The following is a 16,228-nucleotide window of genomic DNA, read 5'->3' on the forward strand; positions in this document are numbered from 1 at the left end:
CTGTACTACTATATACTGGTGGTCACCACAATGCTGCACTGTATTACTATATACTGGTCACAACAATGCAGCAGATATTGAGCACTGTATAGGATACTAGATGTGACACAGAGCAGCAAGAAACAGCAATGGCCTACTGTACTGTACTACTATATACTGCTGGTCACCACAATGCTGCACTGTACTACTATATACTGGTCACAACATTGCAGCAGATATTGAGCACTGATCAGGATACTAGAAGTGACAAAGAGCAGTAAGAAACAGCAATAGCCTACTGTGCTGTACTACTATATACTGGTGGTCTCAACAGTGCAGCACCTTACTACTATATACCAGTCACAGCAATGTAGCACATACATGGATACTAGAAGTGACACAGAGCTGCAAGATACAGCAATGAACTACTGTATTGTACTACTATATACTGGTGCTCACCACAATGATGCACTGTACTACTATATACTGGTCACAACAATGCAGCAGATATTGAGCACTGATCAGGATACTATAAGTGACACAAAGCAGCAAGAAACAGCAATGGCCTACTGTACTGTACTACTGTATACTGGTGGTCACCACAATTCTGCACTGTAATACTATATACTGGTCACAACAATGCAGCACAGATATGGACACTAGAAGTGACACAGCTTCAAGATACAGCAATAGCCTACTGTACTGTACTACTATATACTGGTGGTCACCACTATGCTACACTGTACTACTGTATACTGGTCACAACAATGCAGCAAATATTGAGCACTGATCAGTATACTAGAAGTGACACAGAGCAGCAAGAAACAGCAATGGGCTATATATGCTGCTCACAACAATGCCTCAAATATATGGATACTTGCAGTGACACTGAGCTGCAAGATACAGCAATGGACTACTGTACTGTACTACTACAAACTGGTGGTCACATCAATGCTGCACTGTACTACTATATACTGGTCACAACAATGCAGCACAGATATGGATACTAGATGTGACACAGAGCTGCAAGATACAGCAATGGCCTACTGTACTGTACTGTACTACTATATACTGGTGGTCACCACAATGCTGCACTATACTACTATATACTGGTCACAACAATGCAGCAGATATTGAGCACTGATCAGGATACAAGAAGTGACACAGAGTAGCAAGAAACAGCAATGGCCTACCGTACTGTACTACTATATACTGTTGGTCACCACAATGCTGCACTGTACTACTATATACTGGTCACAACAATGCAGCACAGTTATGGATACTAGAAGTGACACAGAGCTGCAAGAAACAGCAATGGCCTACTGTACTACTATATACTGGTGGTCACCACAATGCTGCACTTTACTACTACTATATACTAGTCACAACAATGCAGCAGATATTGAGCACTGATCAGGATACTAGAAGTGACACAGAGCAGCAAGAAAAAGCAATGTCCTATAAATACTGCTCACAGCAATGCTGCACAGATATGGATACTTGCAGTGACATGGAGCTGCAAGATACAGCAATGGACTACTGTACTGTACAACTATATATTGTTGGTCACCAAAATGCTGTACTGTACTACTATATACACTGCTCTTAACACTGCAGCACAGATATGGACACTTGCAGTGATACAGAGCTGCAAGATACAGCAATGGACTACTGTACTGTACAACTCTATACTGGTGGTCACCACAATGCAGCAATGTACTACTATATACTGGTCACAACAATGTAGCAGATATTGATCACTGATCAGGATACTAGAACTGAGTCTGACACAGAGCTGCAGGATACAGCAATGGCCTACTGTACTGTAATACTATAATATACTGGTGGTCACCACAATGCAGCACACTGAGCACAGATATTGAGCTTTTCAGGCAGAGAACGTAGCCACGACCTCTCCGCTCAATCTACAATGCACAAGTGAAAATGGCGGTGACGTGCAGTTTTTTTATATGGAATACGAATTTTGCGAGAATCCGACAGCGAGATGATGACGTTCAGCCTCGTTTTGGGTTAACCAAGCAAGGTGGGAAGATCCGAGGCTGCCTCGGACCCGTGTAAAACACATGAAGTTTGGAGGGGGGGGCTCGAAACTTGATGAACCGAACCCGCTCATCTCTAGTAAAAATCATTCTATTAGGATCAGGGGACAATCAATTTACCTAATGTACAATTAAAATCCTGACGGTCAAAATCCCAACAACCATTGACCGATGGTCAAAATCCAGACAAAGTCAAAATACCGACATTGTCAAAATACTGACATTTAAAATACAGACAAGGTTAAAATACCGATATTTAAAATGTCAACAGGTCAAAAAATGGAGGGGAATCAAAGCAAGAAACATTTTGTTTCCCCAGCACCCTGATTAATACCAGAAACCAGATTAAAATCCTACACAGATTAGAATTTAGAGATCTTTGTTACAAATATTTGCTCAAATATATGAATAAGCCACCAAGCTGTGTCCAGGCCTCTCTGTATATTGGGGGTCCCTAGCGCTATATCTGAGTGCAGGGTGCGGAACCCCAAAAATTAGCATAAGTCAGAAAGCCTAGGGCAGCATACCAGGGAAAAAACGATAGTGTTAATAAATTAGTGTTAGAAAGGTGAAGCTATATACAGAAAGTGTATATTCCAGAGTACTGCACTTAATCCTAGGTTTTATGGATGGATTTTGTGTGTAGAATAGTGTTGCATATAATGTGGTCAGTTTCCCACCCTGTTGTCACTCAGGAATACTACTAATAAATGTTGTAGCTTGCATAAAGTTTGGGTAAATGTTTTACATTTTAAAAACACATTAATAAAACAATGTTATGCGTGTTCATAAATAGTATGTGATTCACAACATATAACGAGGCTGACATGCAAATTGCTTAATTTGGTGCTGACACTCCTTAACCTATCGGAATGTGTCAATACTTGCAGAAAACACACAAAACAACAAATGTCCAGGGTTTAAAATGTCCCATTATGCACCATCTGTGTATCAATAAATTCAGAATGAATTCATCAATAAAGGTTGATGATAAAGTCTCAAGTATACGGAGAAGAAACAATAATTAGGTATAGACAAATTACTCAAGTACAGTTTATACACAGACTGCGGTGTTCCGAACGTCTTTATTTAAGTGAGCGCTCTGTTGCACAAAGGGAAAAGGACAATTCACGGGGTCTTCACAGTAAGCTGAATCTAGTGTGGGCTGAAAGTGGGGAGATCGGGAAACTCCAGATTGATTCTAGTTCCCTCACACTGGCTACCAGTGATGCGCCCAGGTTCAGACGTCCCTCTGGAGACCGGTCAGTTTGGGAGGTGGACCCTGCCCAGGGTGGGGGTGATCACGGTTGCTGCTCCTAAGAGCTGTTTCCTGTTTCACCCTCACCGCATACGGAGACGCACCTCAGTTGCCGCCTCTCGCTGTTCACCACGTCTCATCACCGGCTTTTTCCTCTGGGTCTCCTCACTCTGGTTCATAGGTAACGGTGCTTGCTTCCGGGTTCCTGGGTCATGTGACTGGGTTATTCCATTTCTCAGTATTTACTGCTTATTTATAGTTTTGGGTTACTTCCAATATGTTTAGTTAGGCTCCAAGGCATTTCAGCCCTCTTGGTGCCTTCCTCTGGGAGAAGTGTTGATCTGTAAATGCACTCCATATGATTTTTATAGGCTGTGTGTGTTGGTTCCTTGTCACATGATTCTGTCTGGCTGAATCCCTTTGCCGTGACAAGCTCTGCTACCAATTGATGTCATTAATTAATCCTCGGGTGTTTGCAAAAGGCCTTAGTGTGCAGTCACCCACTTTCTAAAAAAATGTTGAGGTCTAAAAATTAAACACTGGTTATACTGTATTTTGTAGTGAATTTCAGGTTGTTATCATTGTTGTTCATGTGCTCCAAGAATTCAATGAGTGTTCTTTTCTCTCCACACCAGATGAAGAAAAAATAATCTGTGAACCTGGTCTAGAGCAAGAGATTCTCCCCAAACAGCACCCTTGACCAGATGTAGTGGTCCTCCCACCAACTCATGAAGAGATTGGGGTAGCTTGGGGCAAATCTCTTGCCCATCGCTGTCCCCGTGGTTTGCAGTAATAGGTTCCCTCAAACCAAACATAGCTGTGTTTCAATACAAAGGTAATACTGTCAATGATGAATTGCTTTTGTAATTCTGCAAGGTTTTCATCCTTTTCTAGGTGGTATTCTATGATTGCTGTCCCTTGGTCATGTTCTATTACCGAGTATAGTTATGTAATAGCTGAGGTTACCAGCCACAGTTTATCATCTTATTTGATTTCTTGTATTTTATTGAGTATGTGTGATGTATCTCGTAAGTATGACTGTTGTTTTTGTACATATGGTTGTAAAAATGTATATAAATACTCTGACAAGTTGGACGTTAGTGAACCTATTCCAGATATAATCAGTCTTCTGGGTGGGTTAGTTGGATCTTTATGAATTTTTGGTAAATAATAGAACACCGGAATTATTGGATGATGCATCTGTATGAATTGGTGTTCCTGTTTATTTAGAATACCTGTGTTTACTTCCTTCTGTATGTGTAATTCAAGTTGTTTTTGAAATATGTTTGTTGGGTCTTGTTGTAGTTGTTGGTATGTTTGTTTATCATCTAAGATACAGTGTGCCTCCTTGAGGTAATCGGTTTTGTTGAGTAAAACCTTTCCCCCCTCCTCTGTCTGGTGGTTTGATAATTAATGAGTTTTTGTCTTTTAGTTCTTGTAGTGCAGCTTTTTCTCATCTGGTCAAGTTGTTATCCTTTTTTATTCTGAGATTCTCAATATCCCTTTCTACCATCTTCACAAATGCGTAGACCTGTGAACCTTTCAAAGGACTGGAATAAAATTCGATAGTGGTTTAAGCTGGCTATGTCTATATTTACCTGTACCCCCTTCATTTCTTATTGGAGCTGGTGTGGTTAAGGCAAAGTATTTCTTTAGTGTCACTTTGCCTGTGTAAGTCTAGATATGTGTTGAATTTATCCAATTTGTTCATTTGCGTAAACCTTATTCCTTTATCAAGAAGTCTAAGGCGGTTGTCTGACAATATGGTGTCATTAAGTTTACAGACCCCTTTCCCTAATCATTCTACTTTTCTAGGTGCGTGGTTCTTGTTCTTTTCTCCCCCACTGCATCCTCTCCTTGTTCCTCTAATTTTCTTTTTCACATTTTGATTGATGGTCTGTTGATGCATGAATCCTGCTCCACTATGTTGCTCACCCCTAAAAAAGTTGAGGGTGACAAAGGGAATAGCTCGGAGGATCAGCAACTGTGACCATCCCCACCCTAGGCAGGATACACCTTCCAAACTGACTGGTCTCCAAAGGGATGTCTGAACCTGGGTGCACCACTGGTAGTCAGGGTAAGGGAAGGAGGAACAGGGCCAGATCACTGGCCCTGTCTGTTATGCTGCTGTTCAAATAACATTACACTGGCCCTGTATGCTTTAAAAATTCAGGGGTGTAGTTGTTAAAAATTAAAAGCACACTGCTCCTGTATGCTGTAAAATATAGGGCTGATGTTGGTCCTCTATGTTGTAAAAATTTAGGGATTCAGCTGTTAAAAATTAAAAGCACTTCGCTGTAAAATATAAGAGTGCTGCTGGCCCTGTATGTTGTAAAAATTCAGGGGTGCAGGTGTTAAACATTAAAAGTACACTGCTCCTGTATGCTGTAAAATATAGAGGTGCTGTGGTTCAAATAACATTATTTATCCGGTATGTTGTAAAAATTCAGGGTAAAGTTGTTAAAAATTGAAAGCACACTGCACATGTATGCTGTAAAGTATAGGGGTGCTGCTGATCAAATAACATTACACTGGCCATATTTGTTGTGCTGCTGTTCAAATAACATTACACTTGACCTGTATGCTATAAAAATACAGGGGTGTAGTTGTTAAAAATTAAAAGCACACCGCTCCTGTATGCTGTAAAATATAGGGGTGCTGATGGCCATGTATGTTGAAACAATTCAGGGGTGTAGTTGTTAAAAATTAAAAGCAAACTGCTCCTGTATGCTGTAAAATATAGGGGAGCTGCTGGCCCTGTATGTTGTAAAAATTCAGTGATACAAGTGGTAAAAATGAAAAGCACACTGCTCTTGTATGCTATAAAATATAGGGGTGATGCTGTTCAAATAACATTACATTGGCCCTGTATGTTGTAAAAATTCATGGGTGCAGTTGTTAAAAATTAAAAGTACACTGCTCCTGTATGCTGTAACATATAGGGGTGTTGCTGTTAAAATAACATTTCACTGGCCCTGTATGTTGTAAAAATTCTACGGTGCAGTGAAAATCAATGTACACTGGCCCTGTCTTGTATTCTGTAATAATTTTAGGGTGCAGTGAAAATCAATATACACTGGCCCTATCTTGTATGCTGTAAAAATACATAGCTGCAGTGAAAATAAATGTACACTGGCCTTATATTGTATGCTGTAAAATTACAGGGGTGTTGTAAATATATAGAGGGGTGCTGGCAATGTCCACGGTTGCAATGTCTAGGCCTGACCTTCACAACACTGTACGTGAAGAGGAGGCTCTGACCACCATTTCCATGCCTCCTGCAAGTGCTTGGGGGTACACTGCCAATCCAGTTGCTGATATTGAGTTTGAGGATGTCACTGTAGAAATACACTAGGATGAGGAGAATATTGGTGTAGCTGGCGCCGAGGAGGAAGTTGATGAAGATTCTGATGGTGATGTGGTTTGTTTGAATAATGCACCAGTGAAGACAGTTTTTGTCTATGGGAAGAAAAAGCCTATTGCCATGCCTGTACAACATACAAAAAAAGCCACCTCTTCAGTGTGGAATTATTTCTCCACAAATCCGGACAACTGGTGTCAAGCCATCTATTGCCTTTGTCAATCCATAATAAGTAGTGGTAAGGATGTTAACCATCTAGTAATATTCTTCCTTATACGTCACCTGCAGTGCATTCATCATAAGTCATTACAAAGTTCAAAAACTTTGGGTAATAGCATAAGCAGTCCACTGATGCCTAAATGATATGGTTTGTGACATTGTTTCAATATTATTTCTCTGTGAGGATGAGGATGTAAACACTGAAGGAGGCATGGGGTAATCTGAGGATGAGGACGACATCTTGCCTCTGTAAAGCCAGTTTGTGCAAGGAGAGATTGATTACTTCTTTTTTGGTGGGGGGCCAAACAAAGCAATCATTTCAGCCACAGTCGTGTGGAAGACCCTGTCGCTGAAATGATTGGTTTGTTCAAGTGTGCATACAGGTATCCTTTTTATACAACATAAGGGTGGGTGAGAGGGCCCAAGGACAATTCTATCTTGCACGTCTTTTCTTTGTCTGCCACATCAATCCATGAGTGCTGCCCTATATAGGGTGCTGCCCTGTGCCCCATCACTCCAGGGGTGCAGCCCCACTGCTGGTTAAGTTCAGGGGTGCTGTTGCCTGTCTGCTATGCTGTGTAATTCTTCAGGGGTGCTACCTATTGTGTATAAATCCAGGGGTGCTGCTGTATAAGTCCAGGCATGCTGCTTTATTAGATCCTAGGTTTAAAATAAAGCCTAGAGCAGATATGAAACAAGCTTCAACACCACAAACAGATTTGTGAAAACATAGTCGCAAAGGTGGAAATGGAAATTACAACTTTGATGAAGTGTTTGGCCAAAGTCAGTCAATCAGTCAGTTATTTCATGTTAGGTACTCACTCAAATTAATGGCTCCAATTAGTTAACCTTAATTTTGATTTATTATTAATGTTCCACATTTTGGGATTATTTATTTGCAAGGTGCGAATTTGTTGTACATGGTTCTTTTCCTCGGTGCTGCGTAGGGTTATCGCAAGATCTCGCTGTGTTAGAAGAACAGAGTTTCAGTGATCTTGCATTGCATAAGCTTTCCATTAAACTGCAGCACTAGATGGTCCAGGAGTTCCTGTGAGGCACAAACAGTTACTGAATAAGGCCCAGTATGGAGTCTCATGGTGGCTTACAGATAGGAAGATGTCTGGCTTGCCAGTCTAAGGCATGCTGTTGGCACAGAGGTTAGCATTTCTTCCTCCCACTGTCCTACTCATAGTATAAAACGATTTTCGACTGTAGAGTGGTAAGCTCCACTAGGGCAGAGGATGAATGAGAAACAATTTACTGCACAGTCTTGCTTCGTACTTTACCGAACCCACCTGAACTCAACTTGCCCCATCCAGGGCTGCTGTGGGGGCTCAGGGGAGGCTGCTAAAATATCTAAGGTGCTGCTTTATTTAAAAATTAACTATAAAAAATAAACAAAACACGCAGGTATGCTCACATGCATGTAACTGGACACACAGGTATGCTCACTTTTGTGTATCTGGGAGCTGTGAAAAACAAAAATAAGGCATCTGCCACAAAATACAGTGGGGATTGTAAGTTTGGGCACCCCAGGCAAAAATTCATTTTAATGTGCAAAAAGAAGCCAAGGAAAGATGGCAAAATCTCAAAAAGGCATCAAATTACAGATTAGACATTCTTATAACATGTCAAAAAAAGTTTGATTTTTATTTCCATCATTTACACTTTCAAAAGAACAGAAAACAAAAAATGGCATCTGCAAAAGTTTGGGCACCCTGCAGAGTTAATACCTTGTACTGCTCCCTTTGGACAGCTGAGACCTGGCAGTGTCATGGATTGTTCTCAATCATCTTCTGGAAAGACCAGGTGATGTCAATCTCAAAGGTTTTAAAAGCCCAGACTCATCTGACCTCACTTTTTGACATGTTATAAGAATGTCTAATCTGTATTTTGAAGCTTTTTTGAGATTTTGCCATCTTTGCTTGCCTTCTTTTTGCACATTAAAATGAATTTTTGCCTGGGGTGCCCAAACTTTCAATCCCCACTGTATGTAAATAAAAATGCAATAAAAGAAATGGAAAAAAAGAAACCCATGATATTTTCACAAAATAAGTCCCCACACTCCATGGAGGGGATAAATATCCAATCTTGAGCCTGAGGTATACACCAGTTTATTTGCATTCCAGCATTAAATCCGAGATTATCTTAAAGAATGCAATTAAAGATGCAAAAAAAGTAATAAGAGCAGATAGAATTGTAAACGAAAAGCAAATCGCTTTAGAGAGTAAAACCAATCCTATAACATTTTATAAATACATAAACAGTAAAAGGTTAAAGAAGTAGAATGTAGGCCCATTAAAAGATGAATTGTGAGCTTTGATAAACGATGGCAAGGTAAAAGCAGAAATACTGAACAATTTTTTTCCCTAGTATTCGCCAAGGAGGATCAGACAGTGAAAGTAGTGCATAATGATAGTGAAGGTAATGACTCTTGGCTTGATGCTTGTTTAAGCAGGGAAGTAGTCGTGGAGAGACTAAGCAACATAAAGATTAATAAATAACCTGGCCCAGATGGTTTTCATCTGAGGGTTATTATGGAGCTTAAATCACAGCTAGCAAAACCCCTATACTTGATTTTCCATAGTTCAATTAGATCAGGCATGGTACCAAAGGATTGGCGCATAACTGAGGTAGTGCCTTTATTTAAAAAGGGAACTAAAAATAATCCTGGTAAATATAGACCAGTTAGTTTAACCTCTTTAGTGGGTAAAATATTGGAAGGTATTTTGAGGGATAGCATAGAGAATTATCTTCAGGCTACTAAGACTATTAGCAAAAGTCAGCATGTGTTTGTAAGGGACAGATCATGTCAAACTAACTTAATTAGCTTCTTCGAGGAAGTGAGCAAGAATCTTGACCAGGGAAAAGCAGTGGATGTGGTGTATTTAGATTTTGCAAAAGCCTTCGATACAGTGCCTCACATGAGACTGATCATCAAATTAAGGGAACTTGGCCTAGGATATACTATTTGTACATGGATAAGTAATTGGCTGGATAACAGAGTACAACGAGTAGTGGTACAACGAGTAGTGGTCTCCAGCTGGGCCCCAGTAGTCATCGGAATACCGCAAGGGTCCATACTTGGTTCGCTTCTGTTAAATATATTTATCAATGATCTAGGAATAGGCCTGGAAAGCACAGTGTCAATCTTTGCAGATGATTCTAAACTGTGTAAGGTAATTAATTCAGAAAGCGATGTGGAGTCTCTACAGAATTACTTATTTAAACTTGAAACCTGGGCATCCAAATGGAGAATGAGGTTTAATATAGAAAAATGTACATTTATGCATTTTGGAACAAAGAATAAACAAAAAAGAAAAAAGAAATACCATGGGACCCTTGACGCACAATGATCCTAGATGCTATTGAATGCTTTATATAATGAAACAGAGCCAACATACACTGATTTGACCCAAAGTTCACAATATTTTATTTACAACATAAACATATCCCCAGACTGGGTAAATATGACACAATACGAAACACAATGATAAAATGTGCAAAAGTGAGGGGTTAAAATGGAAACCAGATGACTTGCTTTAAAGTGCTTATAGTGCTACAAATCCTTCTCAAATGGTAGGCAATCTCTCACCATCATCCCAGGTTGCGGTGGGCTAGCTCTGGAAAGTAGCTGCGGTCCTAGGCTGAATGGCCCAGCACCACCGCACTGTGTATATCAGCTCTAAGTCGTCGGTTCCAAGATATATCCCCTGCTTCTCCTCGTCCAAATAACGCGTTTCGGTCACTCACTGACCTTTCTCAAAGTTGGATCAACTTTGAGAAAGGTCAGTGAGTGACCGAAACGCGTTATTTGGACGAGGAGAAGCAAGGGATATATCTTGGAACCGACGACTTAGAGCTGATATACACAGTGCGGTGGTGCTGGGCCATTCAGCCTAGGACCGCAGCTACTGTCCAGAGCTAGCCCACCGCAACCTGGGATGATGGTGAGAGATTGCCTACCATTTGAGAAGGATTTGTAGCACTATAAGCACTTTAAAGCAAGTCATCTGGTTTCCATTTTAACCCCTCACTTTTGCACATTTTATCATTGTGTTTCGTATTGTGTCATATTTACCCAGTCTGGGGATATGTTTATGTTGTAAATAAAATATTGTGAACTTTGGGTCAAATCAGTGTATGTTGGCTCTGTTTCATTATATAAAGCATTCAATAGCATCTAGGATCATTGTGCGCCAAGGGTCCCATGGTATTTCTTTTTTGCTTGCATTTGTTGGAGATTTGTGTTTATCTCCCTCCTTTGGACTCGGGCAGCACTATCTTCTGTACTGCGCTCATTTGAGGTACTCCTTCTTTTGTTTATTAACAAAGAATAAACAAGCATCTTACACATTAAATGGGGAAAATCTAGGGGTAACATTAGTGGAAAAAGACTTGGGGGTACCCATAGTTAATAAGCTTAATAACAGTACAAAATGTCAAAGTGCAAGAAAGAAGGCAAGTAAGGTGCTAGCAAGCATAAAATGGGGAATTGAGGCAAGGGACAAGAGTGTAATCCTGCCACTGTACACATCATTGGTACGTCCGCACCTGAAATATTGTGTTCAGTTTTGGGCACCGCATTATAAAAAAGATTTCTGGGAAATCAAAGGAGTTTAAAGAAGAGCTACTAAATTGATTAAAGTGCTAGAGGCACTGGATTATGAAGAAAGACAAGGTTGAATATGTATACTCTAGAAAAGAGGCATCTAAGAGTAGACATTATTAATATCTTCAAATATGTAAAGGGAAAATACAAGGAGTTATCAAGGCATATGTTCAATAAAAAGACTTTGTATAGGGCAGTAGCTGAGGCTAGAGGAGAAAACATTCCACACACAACATAGGAAAGGGTTCTTCACAGTTAGGGCAATAAAGATTTAGAACTCCCTGCCAGAGAAGGTGGTAATGGTGGACTAGGTAAATACATTCAAAAACTGATTGGATACATTTCTAACTAAAAAGTATATCCAAGGTTACAACATTTAAAAAAAAAATTACATTGATAAACTGGGAGGTCCATGAGTTATAGTTGTTAATTAACCCTAAAAACTTTACTTCAGCAGGGACAAGATAGTGAGCTCAACTTAATACAGAATACAGGTTGAACCTAATGGGCATTTTGCCTCTTTTCAACCTCATTAACTATATAACTATATAAAAATGTAAAAATGCAGCAAAGAAGGCAAGTAAAGTGCTTGCGTACATAAAACGGGGCATTGAGACAATGGACGAGGATGTAATCCTGCTGCTGTACAAATCATTGGTACGTCTGCACCTGGAATATTGTGTTCAATTTTGGGCATGTTATTATAAAATAGATATTGTGTTAAATTTTTGGAACCTTATTATAAAAAAGATATTGTGGAACTAGAAAGAGTTCAAAGGCGAGCTACTAAATTGATTTAAGGGTTAGAGACACTGGAGTACGAGGAAAGGCTTACTAGGTTAAATATGAATACACTAGAAAAGAGACGTCTAACAGCAGATATTATTAATATCTTCAAATATGTAAAGGTCATTACAAGGAGTTAGCAGGGGATTTGTTTATTAAAATAACTCTGTACACGTGGGCACTCGCTGAGGCTAGAGGAGAGAAAATTCTGTACACATCATAGGAAAGGGTTCTTCACGGTAAGGGCGATAGCGATTTGGATCTTCGTTGCCGGAGAAGGTAGTAATGGCGGACTCTGTAAATTTAAAAACAGATTGGACAAATTTCTAACTGGAAAAAGTATCCAGGGCTATAGCATTTAACATATTGACATTAAATATCTGGGAGTGGTAAGAATCATAGTTGTCAATGAGTACTAAACCATTACTTTAGCAGGTGCATAATAATATGAAAAGCTTAACACAGAATACAGGTTGAACCCGATGGGCATTTTGCCTCTTTTCAAACTCACTATGTAACTAATAGTACTTGTGAGTTTGTTTATTGGTTATTGCTAATACATTACTAATTTGCAAAACATTTTTAAACAGAAAGAACTGCCGTATGGTTGTGCTTCTTCTTTGTTGCTTAGTTTAGCCAGCTAGCCTTTGCCCTGCAGATACTTTATGAGAAGGGATCACTGCTACTGTACCATTTACACACCTATCAAAGCGACTGCACTTCTGTATCTGATTTTCATATACAGAACACTGTAGTATTGTGTTGTACATTTATTGTAACCTGACCTCCCTCCCTGTCTACTGTATGATCTGTGAAGGCTCCCAGTGCTCAAAGTATACTCTGTGAGTGGTGCCTGTGTAGGTGCATTCATCACTACACCAATCACAGAGCATGCTTTGAGCAGGAAGAATTTCCTTTGTTTGAATCAGGATAAAAGATCGTCTCAGTCACAGCCCGGTAACCACTCTGCAAAGCTGTTTCTTCGTAATCAGAACGGCTTTGTGGATCATCTCCGACCTTTGAAATATCTCTTGCTAATTTGGTCCCTGTGTTTCTGCTGTTGAAATCTTCTTCTGGCCTCACATGTTCAAGCTGGTTTCTACAGTTTCTCCATACAGTTTTTGATCGGTAATTCTTTCATTTACTGTTTTCATTTATTTATATATTTAAATTAATATCCTTGCTGAACGTGTGTATTTTAGCTAGGGTATTGTGACGCTCCTTCAACATTGCCATGTAGACTGCAAAACCTATGCTGTCACACGCTCCATAGCTGACAGCTCTCATGAGGCGGGGAGACTCGGGCAGTGGCCATTTTGTCAGTTTGCTATGCGTCGGTCGTGTCTGGTGTATCATTATGTACATAGAGCTCGCTTATCCCTATCACCCCTGTGTATTTTAGCTAGGGTATTCAGACGCTCCTTCAGTATTGTCCTGAAGCCTGCAAAACCTATGCCGTCGCTCGCTCCATAGCTGAGGGCTTCCATGAGGCATCCGGAGTTGGGTGGTGGCCATTTTGTCAACTTGTTATGCGATTGAGTCCGGTGTATCGTTATGTGCATAGAGCTCGCTTATCCATATCGCCCCTGTGTATTTTAGCTAGGGTATTCAGATGCTCCTTCAGCATTGCCCTGTAGACTGCAAAACCTATGCTGTCAGTCGCTCCATAGCTGGCAGCTGCCATGATGTGGGGGGACTCGGGCAGCGGCCATTTCGTCAGTTTGCTATGCGTCGGTCGTGTCCGGTGTATCATTATGTACATAGAGCTCGCTTATCCCTATCGCCCCTGTGTATTTTAGCTAGGGTATTCAGACGCTCCTTCAGTATTGTCCTGTAGCCTGCAAAACCTATGCCATCGCTCGCTCCATAGCTGAGGGCTGCCATGAGGCATGGGGAGTTGGGTGGCGGCCATTTTGTCAACTTGTTATGCGATTGAGTCCGGTGTATCATTATGTGCATAGAGCTCACTTATCCCTATCGCCCCTGTGTATTTTAGCTAGGGTATTCAGATGCACCTACAGTATTGTCCTGTAGCCTGCAAAACCTATGCCATCGCTCGCTCCATAGCTGAGGGCTGCCAAGAGGCATGGGGAGTTGAGCGGTGGCCATTTTGACAACTTGATATGTGATCTAGTCCGGTGTATTGAAATGTGCATTGAGCTCACTTATCCCTATTGCCCCTGTGTATTTTAGCTATGGTATTCAGATGCTCCTTCAGCATTGCCCTGTAGACTGCAAAACCTATGCCGTCAGTTGCTCCATAGCTGACAGCTGCCATGAGGCGTGGGGACTTTGGCAGTGGCCATTTTGTCAGTGTGCTATGCGTAGGCCGTGTACGGTGTATCATTATGTACATAGAGCTCGCTTATCCCTATCGCCCCTGTGTATTTTAGCTAGGGTATTCAGACGCTCCTTTAGTATTCTCCTGTAGCCTGCAAAACCTATGCCGTTGCTCGCTCCATAGCTGAGGGCTGCCATGAGGCAGGGAGAGTTGGGCAGTGGCCATTTTGTCAACTTGTTATGCGATTGAGTCCGGTGTATCGTTATGTGCATAGAGCTCACTTATCCCTATCACCCCTGTGTATTTTAGCTAGAGTATTCAGACGCACCTTCAGTATTGTCCTGTAGTCTGCAAAACCTATGCCATCGCCCGCTCTATAGCTGAGGGCTGCCATGAGGCATGGGGAGTTGGGAGGTGGCCATTTTGACAACTTGCTATGTGATCTAGTCTGGTATTTTGAAATGTGCATTGAGCTCACTTATCCCTATTGCCCCTGTGTATTTTAGCTATGGTATTCAGATTCTCTTTAAGCATTGCCCTGTAGACTGCAACACCTATGCCATCGCTCGCTCTATAACTGATGGCTTCCAAGGGGCAAGGGGTCTCGGACGGCAGCCATTTTGTCAACTTGCTATGCGATCGAGTCTGGTGTATTGTAATATACATGGACTACTGTACCATACTATACTGTAGGTGTAGGCAGTGCAGCTGCTATGGGGCTTAGAGCTGAGAGAGGCACATCTTCCCTGTCAAAGTTACATGTGTTACTGTACTGTATATACATTTTTTGCCATTGGGCGGTTTGTATGGGTCCTTTCACACTTTTTACATGGGGCCTGCAATATACTGTGCTGTATCTACTGCAGGTATGCACCTGGACCTGCTCATTGTAGGTGATCCAGTCTTTAGGTTGACAGTAGGTAGGTTGACAATGTTTGAGTCGACCACTATTGGTCGACAGTAAGTAGGTCATCAGGGATGATAGGTTGACAGGGTCTTTAGGTCGACATGTTCTAGGTCGACAGGTTACAAGGTTGACATGAGTTTTTCCAATTTTTTTTTAGTAATTTATGCCGAGTGCAGCGGTAGCGGAGTGAGGCACCTTGACCAAAGCATGGCGAGCAAAGCAGTGCACTAATTGGGGTTCCCAGTCACTATACAGAGAAACCAACACCAAAAACACAATAAAAAAATCATGTTGACCTTTTCACCTGTCGACCTAGACCATGGTGACCTAAAGACCCTGTCAACCTAGCATCCCTGTCAACCTACTTCATTTTGACCGATAATGGTCAACTCAAACATTGTCAACCTACTTACTGTTGACCTAACATACCACACCCCATTGTAGTGTGGTACAGTATAACATGAACTGTAGGGCATTTTAGTGTTATATGGACCGGAGCTCTGTAATGAGACACCATATGAATGGGAAGCACTATACAGTATATAATAATGTGAATTGGGGGTACTGTGTGGCATAATGTGTACTGGCAGCTCTGAAATGTGACATACAGTACAATAGTGTAGGGTGAACTTATTCACTACTATGATTCATAAAAGAAGCTAGGGCACTACTATGGGGCATAACATTAAACAAGGCTCTGTTATCGTTCAGAAAATGAACTATAGTATAGTACTGCAGGACACTATTATATGGCATAAAATTAAA

Source organism: Pseudophryne corroboree, chromosome 10 (genome assembly GCF_028390025.1).
Source record: "Pseudophryne corroboree isolate aPseCor3 chromosome 10, aPseCor3.hap2, whole genome shotgun sequence".
Lineage (NCBI taxonomy): Eukaryota > Metazoa > Chordata > Amphibia > Anura > Myobatrachidae > Pseudophryne > Pseudophryne corroboree.